Source organism: Cebus imitator, unplaced genomic scaffold (genome assembly GCF_001604975.1).
Source record: "Cebus imitator isolate Cc_AM_T3 unplaced genomic scaffold, Cebus_imitator-1.0 Scaffold7, whole genome shotgun sequence".
In the NCBI taxonomy this organism is placed as follows: Eukaryota; Metazoa; Chordata; class Mammalia; order Primates; family Cebidae; genus Cebus; species Cebus imitator.
Window position 1 is genome coordinate 9749755 of NW_016107322.1, and position 24133 is coordinate 9773887.

The 24133-nt window shown below is 36.6% G+C and overlaps 1 long non-coding RNA gene and 1 other non-coding gene across 2 annotated transcripts; both read left to right on the forward strand.

Annotated features, from left to right (window-relative positions):
• Nucleotides 1-10831: 10831 nt before the first annotated feature.
• On the forward strand, nt 10832-10938 carry LOC119472972. Its single transcript, XR_005202144.1, has one exon. It is a non-coding gene; the product is annotated as a U6 spliceosomal RNA (small nuclear RNA).
• A 1665-nt stretch (nt 10939-12603) lies between these two features.
• LOC108312127 lies at nt 12604-18334 on the forward strand. The gene is made up of 3 exons (XR_001828496.2): nt 12604-12852; nt 17625-17740; nt 18013-18334. It is a non-coding gene; the product is annotated as an uncharacterized LOC108312127 (long non-coding RNA).
• Nucleotides 18335-24133: the final 5799 nt, after the last annotated feature.

A 24133-nucleotide genomic window follows, 5' to 3' on the forward strand; every position in this document is an offset into this window, starting at 1 on the left:
ACTGCAACCCCCACCTCCCAGGTTCAAGCGATTCTCCTGCCTCAGCCTCCTGAGTAGCTGGGATTGTAGGTGCCCACCACCATACCCTGCTAACTTTTGTATTTTTTTGTAGAGACAGACTTTCGCCATCTTGGCCAGGCTGTTCTCAAAACACCTGACCTCATGATTCACCCTCCTCGGCCTCCAAAATGCTGGGATTACAGGCAGCAGCCACCACTCCTGGCCAGCCATGGTTTTTTAGCCAGCTTCTGCCACTGGTCTGCCACCTTCACTTAGGAGATCTTCTGGGCAGGAGATGGGGTGACACCATCCATCTACCTTATGAGTATATAGATGGTGTCACCCCAGCCACTGCCCTATCACATCCAGTCTCCACAGAGAATCTAGAATGGGCTCATTAGGATATGCATCACACCGTCATTCCCTGTGGTGCTTGTATGAATTTTCCAGGGATTTGTTAATTTTATGTAACATAAAATCCAATTCTTTGCCAGGTCTACAAGGTCATATATATTTTGTTCCTGCTCCCTTCCCAAGTTCTTCTCCCACCAGACTTCCCCTGGATTACTGAAGATCTGCATACACCTGCCTTTCTCTTATTTGAAAACAAATGGACTGGCTTCTGCCTTAAGCATGCTTTCCCATCTGCCTGGAATACTTGATCTCCAGGTCTCTGTATGTCAGGCTTTTTCTTATCACTTAACTCTTCATTTAACTGTAATCACCTCAGAGACATATTTCCCCACCCAACAGAGAGGTACAACAATACCTGCCACATTAAACAGAGTTGGCAAATATTTATTAAATCAATGATTGAAAGTTAGTTATATGGTTTGACTGTGTTCCCATCCAGATCTCACCTTTAAATTCCCACATGTTGTGGGAAGGAGCCAGTCGGAGGTAATTGAATCATGGGGGCAGGTCTTTCCCATGTTGCTCTCATGATAGTGAATAAGTCTCATGAGATCTAACAGTTTTGAAAAACGGGAGATTTCCTGCAAAAGCTCTCTTTGCCTGCTGGCATCCATGTTAAGACTTGACTGGCTCTTCCTTGCCTTCTGCCCTGACTGTGAGGCCTCCCTGAGCGTGTGGATAAAAAAAATTCAATTAAACCTCTTTCTTTTGTAAATTACCCAGACTCGGGTACATCTTTATCAACAGTGTGAAAACGACTAATACAGTTAGTTTGAGAGAAATTTTGAAGTGTTTTAATCTAGTAAAATTGGCTTCTATCACCTTCAGCTAAGGCTAATGAAATTCTCACTTTGTATCCTTTTTAAAAACTGTCATTAAAATGCTCACATACTGCTCTGTTGATTTACTGCTATGAGGTAGATGACATTATCTGGTCCCTTTAGCTAGTTACCAAGAAAATTCTGGAATAATTGTGGGAAAGAAGAAGAAGAGAACTAACACATATCTAAAAACCCATAATGTTCTGAAATTTTGGAAAGTTTAGTTCATTGATTAGATATAGTTCATTAAAACAGATTTAACTACTCTATGGGCAGCACACAGCTCCCCTGAGCCCATCCTATAGGATATCTAGAGATGGCTTGACAAGGGTTTGATGCCTTGAACAATGAAAATGGTTTTCCTTTTCTCTACTACAGAGCTCTGTTTGAGAATGAAACATGGTATTATTATTCCTTGAACACATAAAGAAACTGAAGCTTAGGAGCCAATAACGTCTCTTAAGGTTAAAGGGTGTGAATGTCAGCATGATAATTCAACCTCTTCAGTCACATTTTCTTCACCTTATCAGGTTTTGCTACCTCCTGAAATAATTCCTTGATATCTTCTCTGGGATGTTCTATACACATATAAAAAACAAGCTGTTAAAAACAAATTTGTCATCAGTGCTCCTCTTCATATTTTGTCTATTTCAGAGTGTGAAACTTTTGTTTGTAGACAGTTAGTTATTAAATCCTGTGTGCCCTGCTTTCTGAGTATACCTTGTTTTGGTAACAATTTTGCCTGGGACTTGCCTTCATTTCTTTTGTCACTACCATAGTTGAGTCTTTCATCTCCAAGATTTCAACATAGAATTAGAACTGATCCTCCAATTCTACTTTTATTACCCATCCAAATTCTATTCTCATGACTGAAGCGAACCTTGCTAAAGGAAAATGTCACTATTACTTTTTTTTTCTTTAAATACTGCCGGCAGCTTCCCATAGCCTCCAGGATAATGTCTAAATGCCTTGGCTTAGTTTATAAAATTCTTCATTTTTAGGAGCCCAGCTTCTGCTCAGTACTTCCCAACACTGAACTACTTGAAGTTTGCAGTATATTTTATAGGTTTCTAAGTATTCATTCTTTCACACTTATTGCCCCTCAGTCTAGATATCTCATCTTCCTGACCAATTTCCACTCTTGCAGCTATCATCTCAAGTGTCATATCTTTAGGAATGTTCCTAGACTTCTACATTTGAATTAGAGATCTTTTTTTCTGTCCCTCTTCACCTCTAAATACCTATTTCTCAACTTTTATATACTGCACTGAAACAGAACAGTTAATTAGACTGTGAGCTCTTGTGGGCAGAATGGTTCTTTTTCAGTTGAGTGCCCCAATATCCCAAGCACTTAGCATAATGCCCAGTTTAGAGACTCTTAAGACATGTTAATTGAAAGCATTAAAAAAATGTGCAAATGAAAGAAAGCACTTTTTCATAAATCACAATTTTGCCTGGTTTTCATCCTTAGTAGACATCTAGGAAAAGTAAACCCACTGAATGAGACAGTCACTCTCTATCTGCTAAGTCCAGTTATCCTTGTAGTTACCTCCTGGTGAAAATTCCACTGGCTTGAAGGTGGTCTACCTGCTGCCTCATTGTTGTTCCTGCAACATTCTTCCTCAGGAATGAAGCTTTTTAATGCTTCATGTCAGCCTTATCATAGAATCTCAGAAAAGTTGGGAATGAAGGGATAATGAGGTTACCTAGTTCAATCTTCAAAGGAGCCTACATCATCTATTTTGACAGGTGTAGTATTCAATGATAATTTATCTATCTGTAAATGTGCCATGACAAATTTTATGGAAGGAATGAAATTTTAGCAATCCAAGACAGGTCCACTGTGATCTCTGCTATTGAATATGTTTTCTTGGTGATAAGGAACCAAGGGAGAAGAGATTAAAACTGTTATTTTAATAAGATTTAGGGGGAGAGAGTTCCATATTTGTGATATGATAGTAAATTGGCTGCAAGTGAAAAGAAATAATATATGAAATTGGTTGTTATAAAGCAGAACCACAGTGAAAGATTTGCTAATAATTTTATGATTGAGAGTTCTGTATCAGTGCTTTCTTTTCATTTAGAGACTTGTTATAATCAAAACAAAGAAAAGCTTTGCTCTTCACGCAGGAGGAGGGAGAAAAAGGTAAATAACATTTAAATAATTGAAAGTTCTCAAGAAATGTTAAAGGGAACAAAGTTTGTAATCTCTTAATGAATTTCTTTCTTTGGTTCAAGACCCAGAGAGACAAATGCAATCATTTTCGCCAATTACGGGAATATATCCTAAACTTTCCTTACCTTTACCATTCTTCTTTCTATTTTTAACTCACCCAATTTTTCTTCATTCTGAATCCCACATAAAAACCATTAACTGGGGTTGTTAATACACTGTGGCAATTTCTTTTATTTTCATGAATACACACTTAGAAATAAAAACAACCTCCAATACATTAAAAAGGGCATTGTAAGTTCTATAACTAAAGTGATTCACAAAACAGTAAACATATTTTCATGCTGATTGCAAAATATCTTTCCTAATATTTTGGGCTGAATGGTTCTCTTTCAGTTGAGTGCCCTGATATCCCAAGCACTTAGCATAATGCCTAGTTTAGTGACTAATAACCTTATAACCTGGAACTTGTACTTTAATAAAGGGGAGAATAGAAGAAATTCTCAAAGTCAATATTAAAAAAAAGATTATTCTAATTACCTAATTTTATCATAGTCTTCCAACTTTACTGCCATTGTTAAAGGTCGGACTCTCATCATCTCTTATCTATCCAAATACAATGTGATAGCTCAAAAGTGCAAAAATATATGTCATGTTAAAACTTATTTTGCCATAGCAATGATTTCCCAATTTCTTATCTTATTAGTCCAATTCATGTTAAATGGAAACTAATAAATGCATTTTTCAGAATTTGCAAATGCACACATTAGTCCCAATTCCAGAATGGTTTCCTCTCTGTGATTGCAACTGGTTAATTTCACTTCATTACAGACTTCAGGCAGCTTCTCTCATACATAAAATCTTAGATGGATTTGATGTTTTCAGCATCTTGAAAAGAAAGCTATCACTTTTATTTTTTTCTTTCTTTCAAGAGGCTAGCATCAATACATGATTTGGGTGTCAAAATAAGTCCTACATGTAAAATAGACAAAGATGAAGGAAACATATTCATATAGCTAAAGAAAAAACAAATTATCACCAGATGGCTCTATCATCTCATAATTAAATGCAAAATGTTGGTGAACTATATGGGCTTTCCCTAGAGTGGATGGCACTTTAGGACCCTATACCTTATATTGGATAATTGGTTTCAATTACCTCAATTATATGGATCGGCATTAAACCTTCCCAATAATATAATATTTAAATAGATATTGAAAATATCTCTGGCTTTTACTATAGAATAAATTTCTTTGCTGTCCCTACTGAGCTATGATCTAAAGGAAAACAATCACTCAATACTATGGAAGAAAGAACACTTTTGTTCATATTTGTTTCTTGTTTTCTGATGTATTTATTTATCAAGTAAATGAAAACAGTGAGAAATGATGTTAGACCTTTCTGTGACAATGTGTCCTTAAATGCCAAAGTTCTGGACACATACCCATGACTAGGAAAGAAGATTCTGGAAATGCCTGGTCATGCCAAGAGATGATTTAGTTGTTCTTGCTTCTCTCATTAAAACTTTCAAGGTGAATGAATATGTGCTCCTAAAAAAATCACCATTTAAAATCCTACTTGTCTGAAACATTTTCAAAGTCAGCCCTTTGATACCATCGTAACAGACACACAGCTGAAACTTTTCTCCTATAAATCTAATGACTTTTTTCTTTAATACTTTACCTCCTTCAGTTCCGTCTTTCTAGACAGCACAACATACTGAGGGGTGATTTATACCAGGATGCAGGCTGTTCTTGCCTTTTCTTTGTCCAGATTGTATGAAGGTCACAGTGAACAACAACTTCTCTCATGTACTTATGTGATATTACAGAAGCCAGGGCCTCTCTCAGCTTGAGTTTATTATTTGGAGATTTGAGTCCAGACTTCTTAAGCTGCTTGATTTATTTTTTGCCTTCCTCGAAATTAAAAATACCGCAGGTGCCTATATTTCACTGTGTGTTTTCATCAAGTTTTAAAGTTTTATTTGTTTTTTTACTTTGCTTCTCCTATGCATTGAGGGGAATGAAAATTGCAGTGAGGTTTTTTTATTGTATTAAATAAATACCATCTCAATATTAAACACAACTCCAGCTCTTTATCCAATGGCTTTCTTCTATCTTTCTCTTTTAAGAAACATAAAAGTTTGGGATTGGAAGAAAAGTAAAAATCACCAACCTCGGGTTCTATTTAATGATGAACATCTGGAATTCTGTTCAGACATGTCCTGCAATGTGGATCTCATTTTCCCACTAAACAACACATTCCTCTTTCCGAAGCCTCCTATTGTTAAAAGGTTTAACTTTCTATCAGAACGTAAACTGTTACTTTCATCCATTTTTTTTTGATACCTTCCCAGAAATATAGAACTTCTAGGTCGTCTGTCCCAAAACATCCGTGAAGACAGTTTTTATATCTTCTTTCCTCTATCTGCTCCAAATACTTCCTCACCTACACCACAGGTCATTAAGGAACCCACCCAGTGGTAAAACCTTCTCTTAGCAATTTGCTATAGATTGTCAGCCTTCCTGACATACAAGCCACCACATCCATACAGCTACCTGCAGAAGACAACATAATCATATCAGCATTTAATATATTCTCTGTATTATATTACAATTAGTGTAATCTAAACTCAGAATTACCATTTTTTTAAAAAACACATTGTATTGTAATTTTCCGTCTTATATAACCTAAGTAGCGTTTTGTACTTAAATTAGAACAATTAGTCACATCTGTTTTGATTACATTTTATCTTGTTAGGTTCAATTTAATCTTTTTTCAAGACCCCTAGCAAAGTACCAGGTCAAGGCATAGTGAAAATTCAGGTCAGAAAACTAAAGCAAGATATAATGTAGATTGAGAAGCCTTTAAAAATAGGCAACTTGTGAAGAATCCTCCCTTTTACTTGCTTATGGAAAATCTGAGAAAGGAATGAAATACAAAGAGGAAGAAAATTCTTTCCCAGCCTGTAGACTAGAAAATGTGTGTGCTTTTCTGTGCAGCAGAAAATAGGGAAATATAGTGTGAGGCACTATAATTTAATCAACTATGTGTTAATTATTGTATAAACCTAGAAAAGGTTAAATCTTGATCCTTATAATACTTATTTATGAGTTGGTAGTATAATTATTAGATATACATCCAAAATATGGAATCGTAAAGTTAAGTATTTCTATGTGTTGAATATAAGATACCCTAGGAAAAGCAGGTTACATAATCCATGCACCATTTACAGAAAGGAGCTGGTATGCAAATTCTGGTCTTTCTGTACACTTAAATTCAAGAAAGTAAAAGAACTAGCATGACTGTGTTGTTGTAAATAAATAAAGCAATGCGAATTTTCTCTTTGTGGAAGAGGTAGAGCAGAGTGGGCATGGGTCCAATTATCTTCCCAAACATACAAAATGGAAATTTTATTCCCAATGTCTTGAGTACCAACTGTAGAATGTACCACCATTCAATGTTCTAGTCACTAGGCTAACAAACACAACTTCTCACTGCATGAAGCTTAGAATCAGAGATATAACAGAAATATAAACAAATATTTACAGATTATAAAAATGAGAAGTAAAAAAAACAGAATGTGAATAAAGAAATTCAAGTGAATGTGGTAATCAGTTTTTAAATAGGATCACAGTGTAGCAATAAAATGAAACATTTGAATACTATTTGTTTCTTTTTCTTTCTTTCTTTTTTTTTTTTTTTAGAGATGGTGTTTCACTGTGTTGGCCAGGCGGGTCTTGAACGCCTGGCTTTGTGATCCACCCGCCTCAGCCTCCCAAAGTGTTGGGATTACAGGCATGAGCCACTGAGCCCGGCCTTGAATACTATTTTAAAGAGGACATAAAATGAGTCAAACAAATATCTGGAAGACAAGCATTCCAGGCAAAATAAGCAGCCAATGCAAAGGCTGGAACATCCCTTGGGTATTTAGGGAACTGCAAGAAAGCAATGTGTATTGAACCCGGTGATCAAGAGGCAAAATAATAAAAAGATGAGGTCAGAGATATAATGGGGGTCCCCATTGTCGGGCTTTATAGGCCTTTGAAAGCTCAGCTTTTACTGTGAGTGAGGTGAGAAGGCATGGACAGACTGTGACAGAGAAGTGATCATTTGACTTACATTTTAAGAGGATTAGTTTGGCTGCTCTATTGAGCATGGATTGTAGGGGAGAGCATGTGAGTGGAATCAGGGAGAAAAATGAGAAGGCAATTTCGATAATCTATAGGAGAGGCTGTGCTATCATAAAACAGGGTAGCAGCAACAGAGCTGGTGAAGAGTTGTCAAAATCCTAAAAATATTTGGAAGAAGAACATGTATTAATATAAATTACATTGGAAAGTGTTTGAGAAAGAGAATAATATCCATGTAGATCTTTACTCTCTTAATTTTATCCCCAGGAAAAGTTCAAATAAATCAATTTATGGAATAGTAAAATCTTAAAAAAATTACAGAGCCAAGAATTCAGCTGTATTTTTGAACAATATCAGAGAATCCAATCTTTGATTAAGGTAAGAGCAAATAATTCATCTCTACTTTTGCCCCATGCATTATTTATAATATGCTAAATATTGACCTGGTCTTATAATTATGTGATGGATAAAACTAAATCAATCCAAAAATCTCATATAACATAACAAGTAAACAGAAAACCTCAATGATTATAAAATTGCATATATGATTCTTAAATAACAAACTTCAGAGACTTGTTCTTCTATGGGAACCACAAGACTGAAACTTTGCCTTTCTTTTCAGTTCTTGTCTTCTTGCTTTCACTGTGGTAAAACATGTCTATCATTTTAAAATAAGGAAATATTTTCTGTTGCTTTTTGGTGGTAGAGACTGACACTATATGTTTGTTTTATAGTCTAAAATTAAGGAAGAGGTAAGTTACTAACAATGAAATCACATTCTGTTTTCCTGAAATTTATAAACATATATTCTCGGGTAGACAACTTTATAAACCGACTCATGATAATCCTCACCCACTTAGCAGTATTCATATTGCTGTGAAATCCCTTCTCCTTGAGTATGAACTGGACCATGTGAGTCACTTGTAACACAGGGTAGGTCAAAAGTGATGGATATCACTTCTCTGACTAGGTTACAAAATTCTGTGACTTCCATCTTGCTAGCATTGTCTCTTGCTGGTACTCTCTTTTATGCCCCTTCCTTAGCTAGCTGATATGTTGTAAGATGCTCTCTGGGAAAGCTCAAAAAATAAGGAAGTAAGAAAGGTCTCTAGGCAACAGCTCAGGAGAGACTGAGTCCTGCCAATGATAGGGGCCCTTCACAGAAGAGCCTCAAGATGACCGCAGCCCTGTGAGATTTCCAGAATCAGAGGACCCAGATAAGCCACCCCTAGATTTTGGACCCAAATGTGAAATAATAAATCTGCATCAACTTAAACTGCTAGATTTTGGGGTAATATGTTATGCAGAGTTAGATAACGAACACACAGTACATTTAGTCCATAAATTAATTTAAAGAACTATCAAAACAAGAGTGAATACACACTTTCAAGTAGATCACTTAATTACTTTAGTATCTTGAATTTTTAATGCCATTCCTAAGAGGTAATGGTCAACTATAAATGAAGCAGCAAAAACAGGCTTTTGAGAACAATAAACCCAAATATATCTAGTTGAGGGAATGATTCAGTCAGAAGGAGAACATATTCAACAACTGAAATAGAAGCTATAGCTTTCCATTTCAGTTAATATCTATAGTTATGTAATAAAAGTGTGGCAGCAAATATGAATTCATTATCATTCTACACAGTTAATGTTTTGTGATTTTAAGACTCCTTAAAGTCAGGACTGCGTTAGACTCCTTTAAGAGTTTGACGATTGGAAAGAAATCTTCCTATTTGCTATTCTTTCCCCTTTTATTTCTGCTTCCACACACTAACTGCTAAAATTTAACTAGTCTTATGCTTAAATTGTACTGAACAAGAAGACTTATTCCATTCTAAAAGGCTATAAATTACTATATGGCTGATATAATTACCTTCATATATTATAAAATTAGCCATGGGACATAAGCAAAATTTAATATAAACATTGAGTAAAATATTAGTTACATGTTCTATGAGAAGTGTGGTCCATCTCTAGTTACAAACAATGGCAGGATTATAAAGATGGTTTCTTTTCCCTAAGGATTTGGTTCCTATAACTCAATGTAACATTCTTGCTTTATAGTCAATTATCTTAAACAGTAAATTATTGTACACGTTTAAAATAGAATTTTATTGTCAATACCACTAGCAACTACCCATTAAGAGTGGAAAATGGGATAACTAGCTAGTTCTTGTGCCTATTTTCAAAGTCTTTCAAAAGATGTGCGTTAAATTGAGCTTTATTCTCCTACACTAGTTCTTCTGGCTACAATTCTCAAAATGTAGAAGACCTCTTTATGTTACAGCTGTCAGTTTGTTTATTTAGAAATATGATGCTGCCACTTGTTAGCAATGTAATGTTTGAGGAGTTGTGTAATACTTTTGAACTTTAATTTTTGTATCTATAAGATGATAGTCATAAACTATAGCACAAATGGTTTTTTAATGTTTATGCAAGATATTAAAAATGGGACTTATTAACTCAAACCTTAATTTAAAAGCATGAAAGTATTAATGCAATATTATATAGTGTGCCATACTACAGTGGAGGGAGAATGAGTAGACGGATATTTGCTGTCTCATTTGTGGAAAGAAAAGGGATTATAGTAACAAATATGTATTAAACCTACAGCAAACTGGTCATTTTAAAATTTGTCTTTCTGCTGATGTCTTATTAGGATACATCATGGAAATGTACCTTATTCTAATAAAACCAATAACATCAAAGAAAATAAGTTAATGTCTCCAACAAATAAAGAGTTAACAGTAAGTGGTCCAAATACATCGAATTAAAATAGCAGCTTGTGGTCTTTGCATTCATATCTTTAAATTCAATCTCAAAATAAATTACTTGAAATAGAAATATCTGCAGTTTTCTCATGGAGCTCACTAAGTCCTTGGCCCTGGGTTAGCTCTTGCCATGCACCCTAGGGAGAAGTTTCCTGTGTATTTGACTGCACAGAGATAAAAGACCAGGTAAGCATATTCAAAATACATTTTTTTTTCCTTTAGTGAACAGGCAGTAAAAATCTCTGATATCCTTTTATTCTGCTTCTTAGATCACCTAGAATAAGTATATATAGTCGAAGATGGAATTTTCTTAAGAATGGTAGTTAAAGAAAAATGCCTTTAATATAAATGCATCAGGTATCAGTAGTTTCCTGGCACTGTAGGCTCATTTGGAATGTTAAAAACCCATCACTTACTGCACAGAGTTTATGAGAATTAAGGCCTTCCAGATGTCCACTTAGTCTTTTAAATAATTTTCTAAACCATACTGTCCTTTATGTCAATAAGAGTACCATAGTGCTTGCTTCGGCAGCACATATACTAAAATTGGAATGATACAGAGAAGATTAGCATGTCCCCTGTGCAAGGATGACACGCAAATTTGTGAAGCGTTCCATATTTTTAGAAGAAAAAAAATAGTACCATAAATATTCAAAAAGAAATTTTAGGTAAAATGTGTTTTTCTTCAACAATTTAGTTTTAACTTTTTAATATATGTAAAAGAATCTTATTGCTGGGACTGAGAGAATAAAGGCATTTCTATGTCACTTTCTTCTCTGAGACCTATCAAAACTACAAAATGCATGAAGATCAAATAAGAATTTTCTATCTTCATTGATGGCATGAAAAACCAACTTGATTGCAGGCCTTAATCTATAAATGGCTGCCAAGAACAGTGATATTGGGGCCAATTTGTGTAACGAGGCCTAAACTATATCTCTGTTATATCTACGTCCATGTCTGTATGCCTGTATCTGTGTCTGTGTGTCTGCCTTTGTCTATATCTGCATCTACATCTATGTATGCGAGTAGGCACCAAACTGGATGGTACACACTGAAATGCCTGTAACCCTAAATAGTTGACGATGATTAATCACTTATTTGAGATGAGAAGTTGAATTATCTGAATGAGCTATGAAAAAATCTGTGAGCCTTATTCCACACTGCCGAGTGGCTGAAAATGAGGTCAAACAAGGAGTCAATACATATTCACAAGAGCAAGGCTGCACACAGAAGGAGTAAAGAGGACAGTCAGTGTCACAACAGCTGAGTTTGGAACACTAGATGTAAAAATCTAAGGTAATTGAAAACAAAAGCTTACGAAAGAATGACTCACTCTAGTCCAAGCTTATTTCCATTTCACCTAAAATGCTCAAAGCACTGAGCTGATGATAGTGTATACCTCTGCTCATATTTGATGGGGTAAGAAAGTATTTAGAGAGATATTTCCTTCTCATGCTATTCGTCAGCAAAGAGCTTATCCTGACAGCTCTTTTGGCCCCATTAGAAAATGAGCCAAAATAAGAAAGGAATCTGCATCAAAACTAGATAGAGATATTATAACATAAAAGGAGAACAAATGAAGGGTTATCTACTAGAATAAGAGTTTGTTTAAGACAGTCTTCTTCTGTCACCCAGGCTGGAGTGCAGTGGCACAACCTGGGCTCACTGCAACTTCCACCTCCAGGGTTCAGGCAATTCTCATATCTCAGCCTCCAAGTAGCTGAGATTACAAGCATGCATCAACATGGCTAAACTTTGAAGGCAAAAATCTAAAAGGATACATTTAGGGGAAGTAAACATACTGATTTACTACCAACCAAATGAAGAAAGAATCCAACTAAAATCACCAGAATATTTTCCTATTACTTTAATAGAAAACTTCTTAAAATGTAAGCTTGTATGCTCAGTTTAATATTGCTAGATGTAGTCATAACTCATGATCTTAGCTAGCATTTCACCAGAAGGATACAATTTTGAAAGTTCTGCATAGATAAATAACAGTGAAAAATATCACATTAGATTACCATGAAAGCGAAAACGTCCTGAGGCTGTCTGTACAACAATCGCTATAAAATATGTCTACCTTCTGCAAAAAGGAGCCCAACCAAAATGCTGAGATACATAGGACTGTTCATAAATGTCCAGTAAAAAATGAAACCTCCAAATGCTGTTGCCAAGTGGCTGACTAAATGTGACTAAATCTGGAGGGAGCCTGGGTGGTTAGCAGAGTGAGCCTGTGAGAAGTCAAAAGGTGAATCAGCATCTTCTGTTTTGCAGAGAACACAATGCACGTGGTTTCTCCAGTCATGACCCAGTAGAGCAGCGAGAAGAACCATATCTGGCAGCAACACAGGTCTTTACCAGGAAGGTAGGGTAAGAAAGAGCAGAAACTAATTTGTGAGCAACAGAGGAAATGTCCAAATGCTTCACCCAACTTCAGTGGGAGTGACTGAAGTGTGCAGACTCTTGGTGGCTGGGGTAAGCTGAGACTTGTTTGTCCACACAGGCAGGACACCACATACGGACTACAAAAGGTAAGCGGAAGAGACTTAAAGGGAGCTAGAGGCACAGAAATTCAGGCTGGCGAAAACCAGCAAAACAAGGGACATGACTCAGAATATGTCCCTATTTTGTATGCCCAAGATTAATGTGTCCCAGAAGCAGGGGTTAAATGGTCAAATGTGAGTCATATTTAAAATCTGGCTTATAAATCAAAGTTAATTTTTACCTTAAAAATCCAATTGCGTTTTCATTTGTTAGGATTTTATATATAGGGCAATGCCATGTGTGTAAAGTTGTGTGTGTGTGTGTGTGTGTGTGTGTGTGTGTGTGTATTTGTTTATGCATAAAATACCTCTGGAAAGAAACTTCAGCTGATAACAATGATCGCCTCTGGGAAAGGAAACTGGGAAGTGATTTAGGAAGGGAAAGTTCACTTATTTTTAACTTTTTACACAATTAGGTCTTTTGAACACGTTTACCATGCACATATTTCCTATTCATAAAACCCATACAATTTAATTATGAACAAAATAGAGCTAAATAAATCAGTGTGTTAATGACTTTTTCAGAAAATAAAAATATTACATGTATGTCAATAAATGAGAGAGCAGCTTATCCTTGTCTTTATTTTTTAATAGCAATAAAGATGAGGTTGCACAGGTAAACCTATTGTTTCAGAGTAGACAACAACGTGATTATAAAGATTCCAAAAGTCTTACCAAGCCAAAATCCATTTCTCCCTTTAGCCTTCCTGGATCACTATAAAAATGATTTTATTATGAGATGATAACATTTTAATGTCTCATTTTTATTTTACCCTACCTTCCAGGAAACTCAGGTGAGCAGTGCTAACTTATAGTCTGTGGCATAAATAATTTTCTATTTCTTCCATACAAATTCTTATCTCTTTTTATTTTTTAGTTTATGTGGCTATTTCATGTAGTGGTTTTTATTAGTAATCACCTTTAATATGCTCTGGTGGTAGAGACTGCGTAAATTTTAAAACCAAGGAAAATAATGGATAGGACAACCAATTCCAAGACAATATTTTCAAAAACTCTTAGCTAAAATTGTATGTATTAAGCTCCCTAGAGTTCATATGGCAATGTGAATAAATTCTCTTAAAAAAAAAAAGTGTTTAGTCCTTAGTAGTCTGTCTTCAGTCAGTAGGGAAAAAATGCTTTGTTGGTCAGTCTTAAAGCTAATGACTTCCTGGGCAGGATAAATATAACAGGCACATCTTGAAGACATATTGAGAGCTGACCTACTTTATAGGTTTGCTCACCTGGGAAGTTATAAACTTAAATTGGCCTTCAAGCATTTTTGAGAGACATTGAACCAGGCCTTAATACCCAGCAGCGTGGACAAAGGAAGTTTGTATTGGGACTTGTCAAGGACTGATCTATCTTGTCATATGTGGTTCTCAACTAAGGGTGCTTTTGCCACAGCACTCCTATTTAAGAGACATTTGGTAATATCTTGATATATTTGTGGTTGTCACAACGGGGATGGAAGGTGAAACTGAAATTTATTAGGTAAGGGCCAGAATTGCTGCTAAACAACTTACAATGTATAGAATAGTCTCATCATAACAAAAGATTGTTCATTTCAAAATGTCAGTCACAGCCAGGTTGAGAAATCTGGTCTAGATCTATTCCTCTCTTGGGTTTTGCTGCCTCTCTAGGTGTAGTGCAAGATGATAGGGCACACCTATCATCTTTGGTTAGCTTGATAGTAAGGAGAAAGTGGAGAACCAAGAGTGGAAACCCTTCTCACGTTCAGCCTGCTTTGGACCACAATGCTGATATATCAAGGCTCAGGAAAACTTTCACACTCTGAGGCTGAGATACTGAAATAAAGAAAATAGTTCTCCGCACGTAATTCTGCCAGATTCCTTCCCTCAAGCCATTATCCTGCTCAGCCTCCCCAGTAGCTGGGATTACAGGCATGCACTACCACGGTCCACTATTTTTATTTTATTTTTTCTTAGTAGAGACGGGGTTTCACCATGTTGGCCAGGCTGGCTTCTAACTCTTGACCACATGATCCATCCTCCTTGGCATCCCAAAGTGCTGGGATTACAGGAGTGAGCCACCACGCTTGACCATACATCAGCAATTTAACAAAATCCAGGAAATTTGTTTTTTTTATTTCAAATAATGAAATCATATTTATGATGGTGTTCAGGACACACTGCAAAATATGGCATCTTGGCTTATGGCACATTTTAAGCTGAAGGAATTTGAGAAAATGGCAGAAGCAGGAAGGTCTCAGACCTTCCCCTGACACTTTCCCCTGAAGCAGGTTATAAAACCTGGAAAGGATTTTCTGCCTTTTTCCGGAAGCAGGTCACGAGACCCAGATGTGAGAGGTGCCCTTACTATGCTCAGAAAAACTGTAGCACCCTTAGCTCCAAAGACCAAAGAACACAGAGGAAATTGAACAAACTGGCCTTGCGAAGTTTCCCCCAGTATAATACACTTAGTTTATGTTCTGTCCTATAGTGTTTATTCACTACTGTTCACTCTTCATCAAACCTATTGTTAAAAAAATACGCAGGTTTAGCTGTTTCTTTGGGTCTTCATTGTTTTGGAGCTTCCCATTATGTAAACCTTATATTAAATAAACTATGCTTTTCACTTGTTATTTTGTCTTTTGTTATAGGGGCCTCAGTCACGAACTTAGAAGTGTGGAAGGAAAATCATTTTTCCTCCTTTTCATTTGGCTTCTATGAGAGACAATGAGAGGGATACTTATAGGAGAAAGACATTGAAATTTAGCAGCCTAGACTAACAGTGTCTACCTTTAAATAACCCAAGGACTTACATAATAGCTATTTATCTCTACTGTCAGTGAGTTTAGAGACTTACAGAAACCACCAGATATCAGAATTCAGTGCAAAAGTAGAAGCTACAGGTTTTTCTATAACTCCTATACTTGATTTTTTTTTTTTTTTTTTTTTGAGACAGTGTCTCACTGTTTTGCCAGGTGCCAGGCTGGAGTGCAGTGGCACAATCTTGGATCACTGCAACCTCTGCCTCCTGGGTTCCAGCAATTCTCCTGCCTCAGCATCCTGGGTAGCTGGGACTACAGGTGCACACTACCACGTCCAGCTAAATTTTTTAATATTTTTAGTAGAGACGGGGTTTCACCATGTTGGCCAGGATGGTCTCAATCGCTTGACCTTGTGATCCGCCCGCCTTGGCCTCCCAAAGTACTGGGATTACAGACTTGTATACTTGCAATTTACTCTCCCTATAGACTTGTAATGTTTATCTCCATACTAATAAAACAGTCACCTTTTGTTATTGTTTCATGACTATTTTATGTATTTTATGTAGTACCGAATAAATCCAATAAAATGATGTTGGGGTTGTTTCATAAGGCATTCTAAAACCTCTTATTCCTAGCAGTTGAATTAGAGTCTTTAGTAATTAATAAGACACATGTCATGGTAAAAAAAAAAAAAAAAAAAAAAAGATTCTAAAATTAAAAAAAAAGTTTTGTCTAGGACTCAGAACAATATTTTGTTTCAATTTTTCTATACGCTCCACGAGATCTTATACTAAGCTTGTCTCACTTACTGCTGACTCTTCTGGGCACCATGGTACCATACCTAGAAGCTCGCACAGTAGCTAAAAATAAGTAGGTGCTTTGTTGACTAAATAATTAAATTTTTGAAAATTTATCTTCTATCAAAATACAACAAATTACTCTTCGATAAAAATAGAAACTTTTATTTTTATTTATTTTTTTGAGATGGAGTCTCGCTCTGTCACCCAGGCTGGAGTGCAGTGGCACAATCTCAGCTCACTGCCACTTCCACCTCCCTAGTTCAAGCTATTTTTTGCCTCAGCCTCCTGAGTAGCTGGGATTACAGGCATGTGCTACCACACCCAGTTAATTTTTGTATTTTTAGTAGAGATGGGGTTTCACCATATTGGCTATGCTGGTGTCCAACTCCTGACCTTGTGATCTGCAAGCCTCAGACTTCCAAAGTGCTGAGATTACAGAAGTGACCCTCCCCATCCAGCCAAAAATGGAAACATTTTATTGGATCAAATTGTTAATATGAAGATCAGAGGAGATGATGTTTTATTTTCATGGTCTTTAAACCTTTAGTGTCATGCCACATTCATTAATTTTTTTGTTGTTGTTGTTAACTAAAGCAACTGGATACAACAACAACCACCACACCAAATGCTAGAGCTATAAGCTTTGTAACTAAGTATGTCTTCTCTTTGTGTACCCCCACTGCCCTCCCTGCTCAGGCACATAACCACTGGAATGATATGAGCTACCTACATTCTGTGTTATTTCGCTTCTGCTCCTGAGCATGGACAAAAAGAATCAAACAGCTCATCTAATGAATGTCACCATAAGCTGCTGGTTAGACTGCAATAATACCTCTGAACTATCTATAGCTTAAAGCAAAGGTGTATTTCTTCTTCACGCTTTATGTTCATTGGTGTGGGTTCTTTTCCATGTCAAACTTAAGGCACAGCTGCCACTGTTTGGAGCATTTGTCAGTTGTTGTGACAGGAGAGGGGAGGTTTGGAGGGTTTTCACTGGACATTTAAATCTTCTTTCCAGAAGTGGCACTTAGCCGCTCAATTAATTCATTGTCTAGAAACAGTTACATGGGGAATAAGAAGCGAAATTCTGCCATGGGCTCGGAGGGAGAAGAACTCTGGGAAAATACAGGATAAAGAACACTAATAGCTACGCATCTGGATCTTCAAAGAATACCCCAAATCCTACTTGTCCATAATCTTTTCTCTTTTAACTCTGTTTCTCACAAAAGCAATTGCCAACCTTCTCATTGGTTTTCAAACTTCCAGTTTAGCAACTATCATCCAGTCTCTTAAGATGTCTGTTCATCTAGTTCATGGAAAACTGGAAGCTATCAACACCCACCAGGTAAGCTCTGTGAGAACAGGAATCATACCTGTCTCATTTGCAATTATCCTTTCTGCCTACCATGCTAGCTGTTGTCAAGTAAATATTTATTGAAGGATTTTTAATTATTACATAAATCTGGGCCCTTCTGTTCAGGTTTCAATGATCAAATTTTTCAATTGTTTACATAAATCTATGGTAGGCTAATAAATGCCCCATCAAGAGCTATCTAAGTCTGAATGTGCTTGCTCCTTTTAAATGTTAACTTATATGAACAAAAGGGGTCTTTGCAGATGTGATTTAGGATCTTGAGATGAGAAGACTTTCCTGAAAAATGCAACCATACTCATCTTTACAATATGGAGGCAAAGGGATATTGACACACATAAACACAGAGGAGAAGGTGACAAGAAGATGAAGAAGAGAGAGATGTGAAGAGGCTAGCCTTGAAGATTGAAGTGTTGTGGCATCTGGTTTCCAGCCAAGGAATGCTGGCACCCATCCAAAGCTAGAAGAGGCAAGGAATAGATTCTTCCCTGGAGCCTCAGGAAGGAGCTTGGTCCTGTTGACACCTCAATTCCTCTGCCTAGTGATAATGATTTTTAACTAGTGTAAGAGAATAAATGTGTTGCTTTAAGCCATGAATTTTGTGATAATTTGTTATAGGAAACTAGGATACATTGGATAGATTGAACATTTTTGCTTTCTGGAATTTGTGCACTGAGCAAAAAAAGATTCCTATACTTGAAAATGTTTAATATTAACATAGAAGTAAAAAATGTGTTTTGATTTTTATCCACATGTACTTGTTACATTTTGGGAGGATACAACACTTGCAATATTTTTTTACTTCCTTGAAATGAGTAGATTTATAACTTTAGAGTGGAGTCTTCGGAATATCAAAATTAGACTGTCTGCATGTACTTGACTGTCTCCCAAATTTGGATGATTTCAAATATATTCATTATAATTGCTATGGTTTGTGGAGGTAAAACTGTATATGGTTAAATATCCGCAGTTGTGGGAGCATTGAGGCTTAGCAAAATTATGTGCTTGTTTATTGGGTTAACTCTCAGTTCTCCATTCTTCTCTTTTTATAAATTAATAATATTCTATATGTATTGGTTTTGCTTCTGCATCAGTTCCTAATTATCCTTTCTTCAAATTACCAAAATATATTGACATTGCCACAATAAAACGAAAACCCAATCCTTAGCAAAATATAAAGAATATGTATAACTCTACATAAGTCAGAACTTTCTTTAGAAGCCAGGTTACTAGCAGATAATGTGTCTTTTTCAGGTATGAAAGCAAATGTGACAGTCACATTCAAATGACAGGTCACAGAGCCTCATAAAAGTTAAAATACTGAAGTGCAATTTGGTAACTGTTGACAACAGATTATGGGTTATGTGAAGAAATAGAAACTTTCTCTAACATTACGGCTTACCTACTCAGATACATTTGCACTAATTTTAAACTCTCAAAGTATGTACTTTTCTATTAGTACATAAAAATATTTACACCCTAAGCAAATTACTTTGTATTCTAGCATTTGTCTATTTATGTTTCATTTGTTCCATTACAACAATATTTTATTTTATTAAAAAAACCTATCATGGTCGATTTGTAAAAATCCTTTATTTTCTTGACTAATGCAATGCCTCTTTGTAACAATTGGATGCAATGGTAAGCTGCTTCTTAGAGCAATAAAGAAATAATTTGTTATGTGATACTTCGTTGGTTTATAAAATTCATATTGCTGCTTTTGGAACCGATTTGCTGACAGCCATCAATACATCGGGAGATTTCATCTTGCTCTCCTATTTCTGGCTAGTCCCAAAACCAGCACCACAGAGATAATTCCTTTGTTTTTATTTAGATGATGAATCCCCTGTGCCTCCCAAATATTAATCAGTGTTTATTTCATTTCTTTTTCACCCCCTGCCCTCTACAGTCTTCACTACAACATAATAAGACACAGCTGATGCTGTTTGTTTATTCCTGTTGAGATATTTTTAACATCCGACTTTTTCTCTGTTACATTCAGCTTCACCCACTCTCACTCTAATCCTCGCTCTATTTCTCTTTGGCTCCTCAGGGAGCCTCATATATGCACAAAACACCCTTTGAAGTTAAAGGGAACTTCCCCTTTCAATAGTCTTCATTATCCAGGATGCCAAAAAAGAATAAGTGCTTCCCAAACAACTCACTATAGGAGATGAGTCTCCTCTGCGTTGGACAGGACCCTCTTCTTCCCATTTCTTCCAGAACCTAGAGTGGTGCCAGGCCCCCTGTGGGTGTTCCTTAAATGTTAAATGAATGGATGAATGAAACCCAATGTGAGACTACAAGAAGAAAAACACAAAACTAAATGTTAAGCACAAAAGCAGTCACATTTTCCAGTTGAATCAAAAGCAGGCTGTTTCTGATCAAATCGTGAGGCATTTAGCAAAAAGAAGCAATTGCAGATGGAACAAGTAAAGTGATCCCAGAAGAGAACTCACTTCAAACAAAAAGGATCTGTCTCATTCTTACCATGTCTGTATTTCCCAAGAGAGCAAGACCCCTGTTTTTTTTTTTTAATTTTTTTTGAGGAAATACATTTAATTTTTCTGTAATCTTTTAGATGCTATACATCAGCAAAATGTTGCATCATGGAAAAGCTACAGTGAACCTGAAAAAATGAAAGGTGACAGTGGGTGGCTGGTAAACTAAAATGCTGAAGAACTGTAGAGCACAAATTGGTAACCGCAACTTGGACACCTTTCCCCACATTTCTGTTACCACAGCATGACTGCACTTTTTGAATGTTCATGAAGCAAGTACTAACAAACAGGTTCCAGGCATCATAAATATTTCAAAAGCTATTGAGAAAATGAAAGGCTAAACATGTGAGACAGAAAGAAAGAAACAAGGGATGAATTCAGGAAACAGACTTTCTACTGCTCCAAATAGAAAAGTTCTGAAGGGAGGAAAAGAGCCTCATTTATGGCACTCATATGTACCTCTCAGGGCATGCACAGCAAAACCAGAATCATAGAGACAACCATATTGACCACTGTGACAAGGAAGAATGTGATCAGCAAATCAAAATGCTAAACATTCACAATAGCATCAGAAGAAGAATAAGCAGAGGTTTCTCAAAACCACAGGGAGCAAACCAATAAGAAAGGCAGGGTGTACAACTTGAAAGAGGCGGTTAACACATGAGACGCATGAAAACCAGCATTCAGATTCCCAGATTCTCTTTCCTCACCAGCCTTTGTCACAACCACTGAAAGATGTTATCTTGGGAGCCATAGAGGCAACAAAGGTGGTTGCTCTTAGTTTATATGAGGATATCTCAGGTGCTTCTTTCTTAGGGTGAATAACGTGGTAGGGTGTGAGCACTTTGGGAAGAGAATTGTGAAATGCACCACTTCCATCCCTGCCTCTTTGCATTCTTCACTTCTTAGGGTGCCCCAAAACTGATTGATGAAAGACACTTCCTTCCCCCAACAGTTGAACATGGAGATGAAAACACCCCAGCTGAGAGAGGAAGTCTTTTAATTATTTTGATTGTACCAAAGCTGCCTATTTCCATATGCAAATCTCAGTCAACTCGTTTCAAGTGAACTCTCTCAGAAAGAGTCTCATTTCTGCAACTCTACCATGTATATGTGTTTCCCTATGTCCTCCCCAAGTGATGATCCCTCTTTCAGGAATAATCCCTACTTATTACCATCTTCAAAGAAACTTTCTAATTTGCAATCAGTTTCTGTTTACAAATTCATGAAGTTTCCCTTTATAGCTATTCTCTTTCACGGCATCCTCTATAGGCCAGGCTTTACTATGGCAGACTAGAAAGCCACTCTCTCCCACCTCGGAATATTCTAGTATTCTAGTATCCTTTAAGACCTAACTGGACTAGTGCTTCTTCCAGGAACGTATCCCTAGCTCACATCTGCCTTCCACCCCCACCCCAGCTGCTTCAGCATTTAGCAACTTTTCCCTCTCTTTGCCCATGACATTTGCAACCTTTGTTCTGTAGACCAGAGATATTTACATAGGAGTTACTTTCTCCACTGTATCATAAGCTTCAAAGAGGATCAATAATTCACTTTTCTGTGTGATTTATGAAAAAAAGAATAAACAAAGAAGAGCTTATCATAACCTTTACTTCATGTTCAGGGACATGGTACCAATGCCTTAGTACTGGATACCAGGTCCATGGAAGACACTACTCTTTTCAGCTTGGCCTAGACGTTTGTTACCAGAAAGGGGTCCTGATCCATACCCCAAGAGAGGGTTCTTGGATCTTATGCAAGAAAGAATTGGGCACAAGTCCAGAGAGTAAAATGAAAGTAGAGAAGTAAAGAAACAAAACATTGTCTTCTCCATAGACAGAGCAGTGGTATGGGCTGTTCAAATGAACATACTTATAGTTATTTCTTGATTATATGTTAAACAAGGGGTGAATTATTCATGAGCTTTCTGGAAAAAGGGCACGAATTTCCCAGAACTGAAGGTTCCTCCACTTTTTAGACAATATGGGAACTTCTGGACATTGTCATGGCATTTGCGAACTATCATGAAGTCGATGGGGGTATCTTTTAGCATGCTAATGCATTATAATTAGCGTACAATAAGCAGGAAGGACAACCAGAGGTCCCTTTCATCACCATCTTGGTTTTGGTGGGGTTCAGCCAGCTTCTCTACCTCATCCTATTTTGTCAGCAGGGTCTTTGTTACCTGTCTCTTGTGCCAAATTTCTATCTCATCTTGTGACTAATTATCCCTAGCCTCCTGGGAATGCAGCCCAGTAGGTCTCAGCTTTTTCACTTAGCCCTTATTCAAGATGGAGTCACTGTGGTTCCAACGCCTCTCTGACAATTTCAATAGTAAACAAAGGCTTTATTAGTGGAAGTTATGATTCCCTTTACATGGATATACCTTCATTTTTGCATAGCCTATGGGGCCTCCAAGTTCAGCTTCATGTTTAATCTTCCTGTCTCGGTATCTTGTACCTTAAACAATCCCCAATGCATTATCGCGTCCTTGCAAAAGCTGTTTGCTCTTCCAAGGAAACAACTCCACCTCATTTTCCTGTGGTTTTTTTTTTTTTTTCTTTTTTTTTTTTTTTTTTTTTGACTGTCAATCATCCTTCAGTTTCAATGATTACTACCCCAGGAAGCCTTCCCTGACCACAATTCTCTTTTTAATATTTGAATACACTTTTGTAAAATTGTGTTCAATTACCTCAGATTACTTTTTATATTTAGTAATTGCATATTACACGTAGTCAGTATCATGATTATTTGCAGAAAGCTTAGCATCCCACTCTGGTATAAACTCCCAGCAGCAAGGACCATTTCTGGTTTCTTTCTGCTTCTTTCTCTTCTCCACTTTCTCCATCTTGCAGAATACCTAACAGACAATTGACATCCAACAAATGTTTATTGAAAAACTAAATGAATCAATAAACAAAAAGTTTGTATTCTAAACATTGTCTATACCTGTAAGACAATACATTTCAATTTCATAGATTTGGGCTCTTCATTTTTTTATTTATTTATTTGTTTTTATTATTATTTTTTTAAAGACAGGGATTCACCATGTTGGTCAGGCTGGTCTTGAACTCCCGACCTCAGGTGATCCGCCTGCCTTGGCCTCTTCAAACCTGTCTAGGATTGAATTCATGCTCTTTTACTTGTCACCTAGTTAACTTGAAAAATCGTTAACCACTCTGATTCCCAATTGGCCTAACTGAAAAATGAGAATGATAATGCCTGCCTCTCAAGGTTGATGTGTACACAAACATGCCTGACGTTAACTGAGTATGGTAGGTGTTCAATAAAAGTCAGTTCCCTTTTTCTTTCCCCAGTGAATTCTGGAGTTTACTTGCTATGCCTTATTTGACTGCATATAATCAATTACTAGGATTAGAAAAGAAGATTTTTAAACATACAGACTTTATAGTCAAGAGACTTTGTATTTGTTTGCTTTCATTCATTTAATAGAGAAGTAGCTATGGCTTAATAGGTGATGAAAATGAACTTTGATTTTATCCTGAGCACAATGGGAAGTAAATAATTCTCTTAAGGGATGCGAGGGAGTTCTCAATTACTCAATTTAGTTCTGCAAACTGAGAATGACAATGAGATGCATAGGACTTTTGTGGCATTAGACTTATGACAGAAACAAAAATAATCCAGAATGTGTTACACTAGTGAACTATCACTAGCCTAAATCTTTAAAAGAACAGAAGAACATAGCTACAATGCTACAATTGCAAACATGTTCTAAAAGTTCCTCAAACAGTTGGCACTAGACTAGGTCAGTCGTACAAACAGTTAAATATGTCCAGTTCCTACAATCCCAGAGCTGGATAGGCCTACGATTTTTCTTTTTTTTTTTTTTAGATGGAGTTTC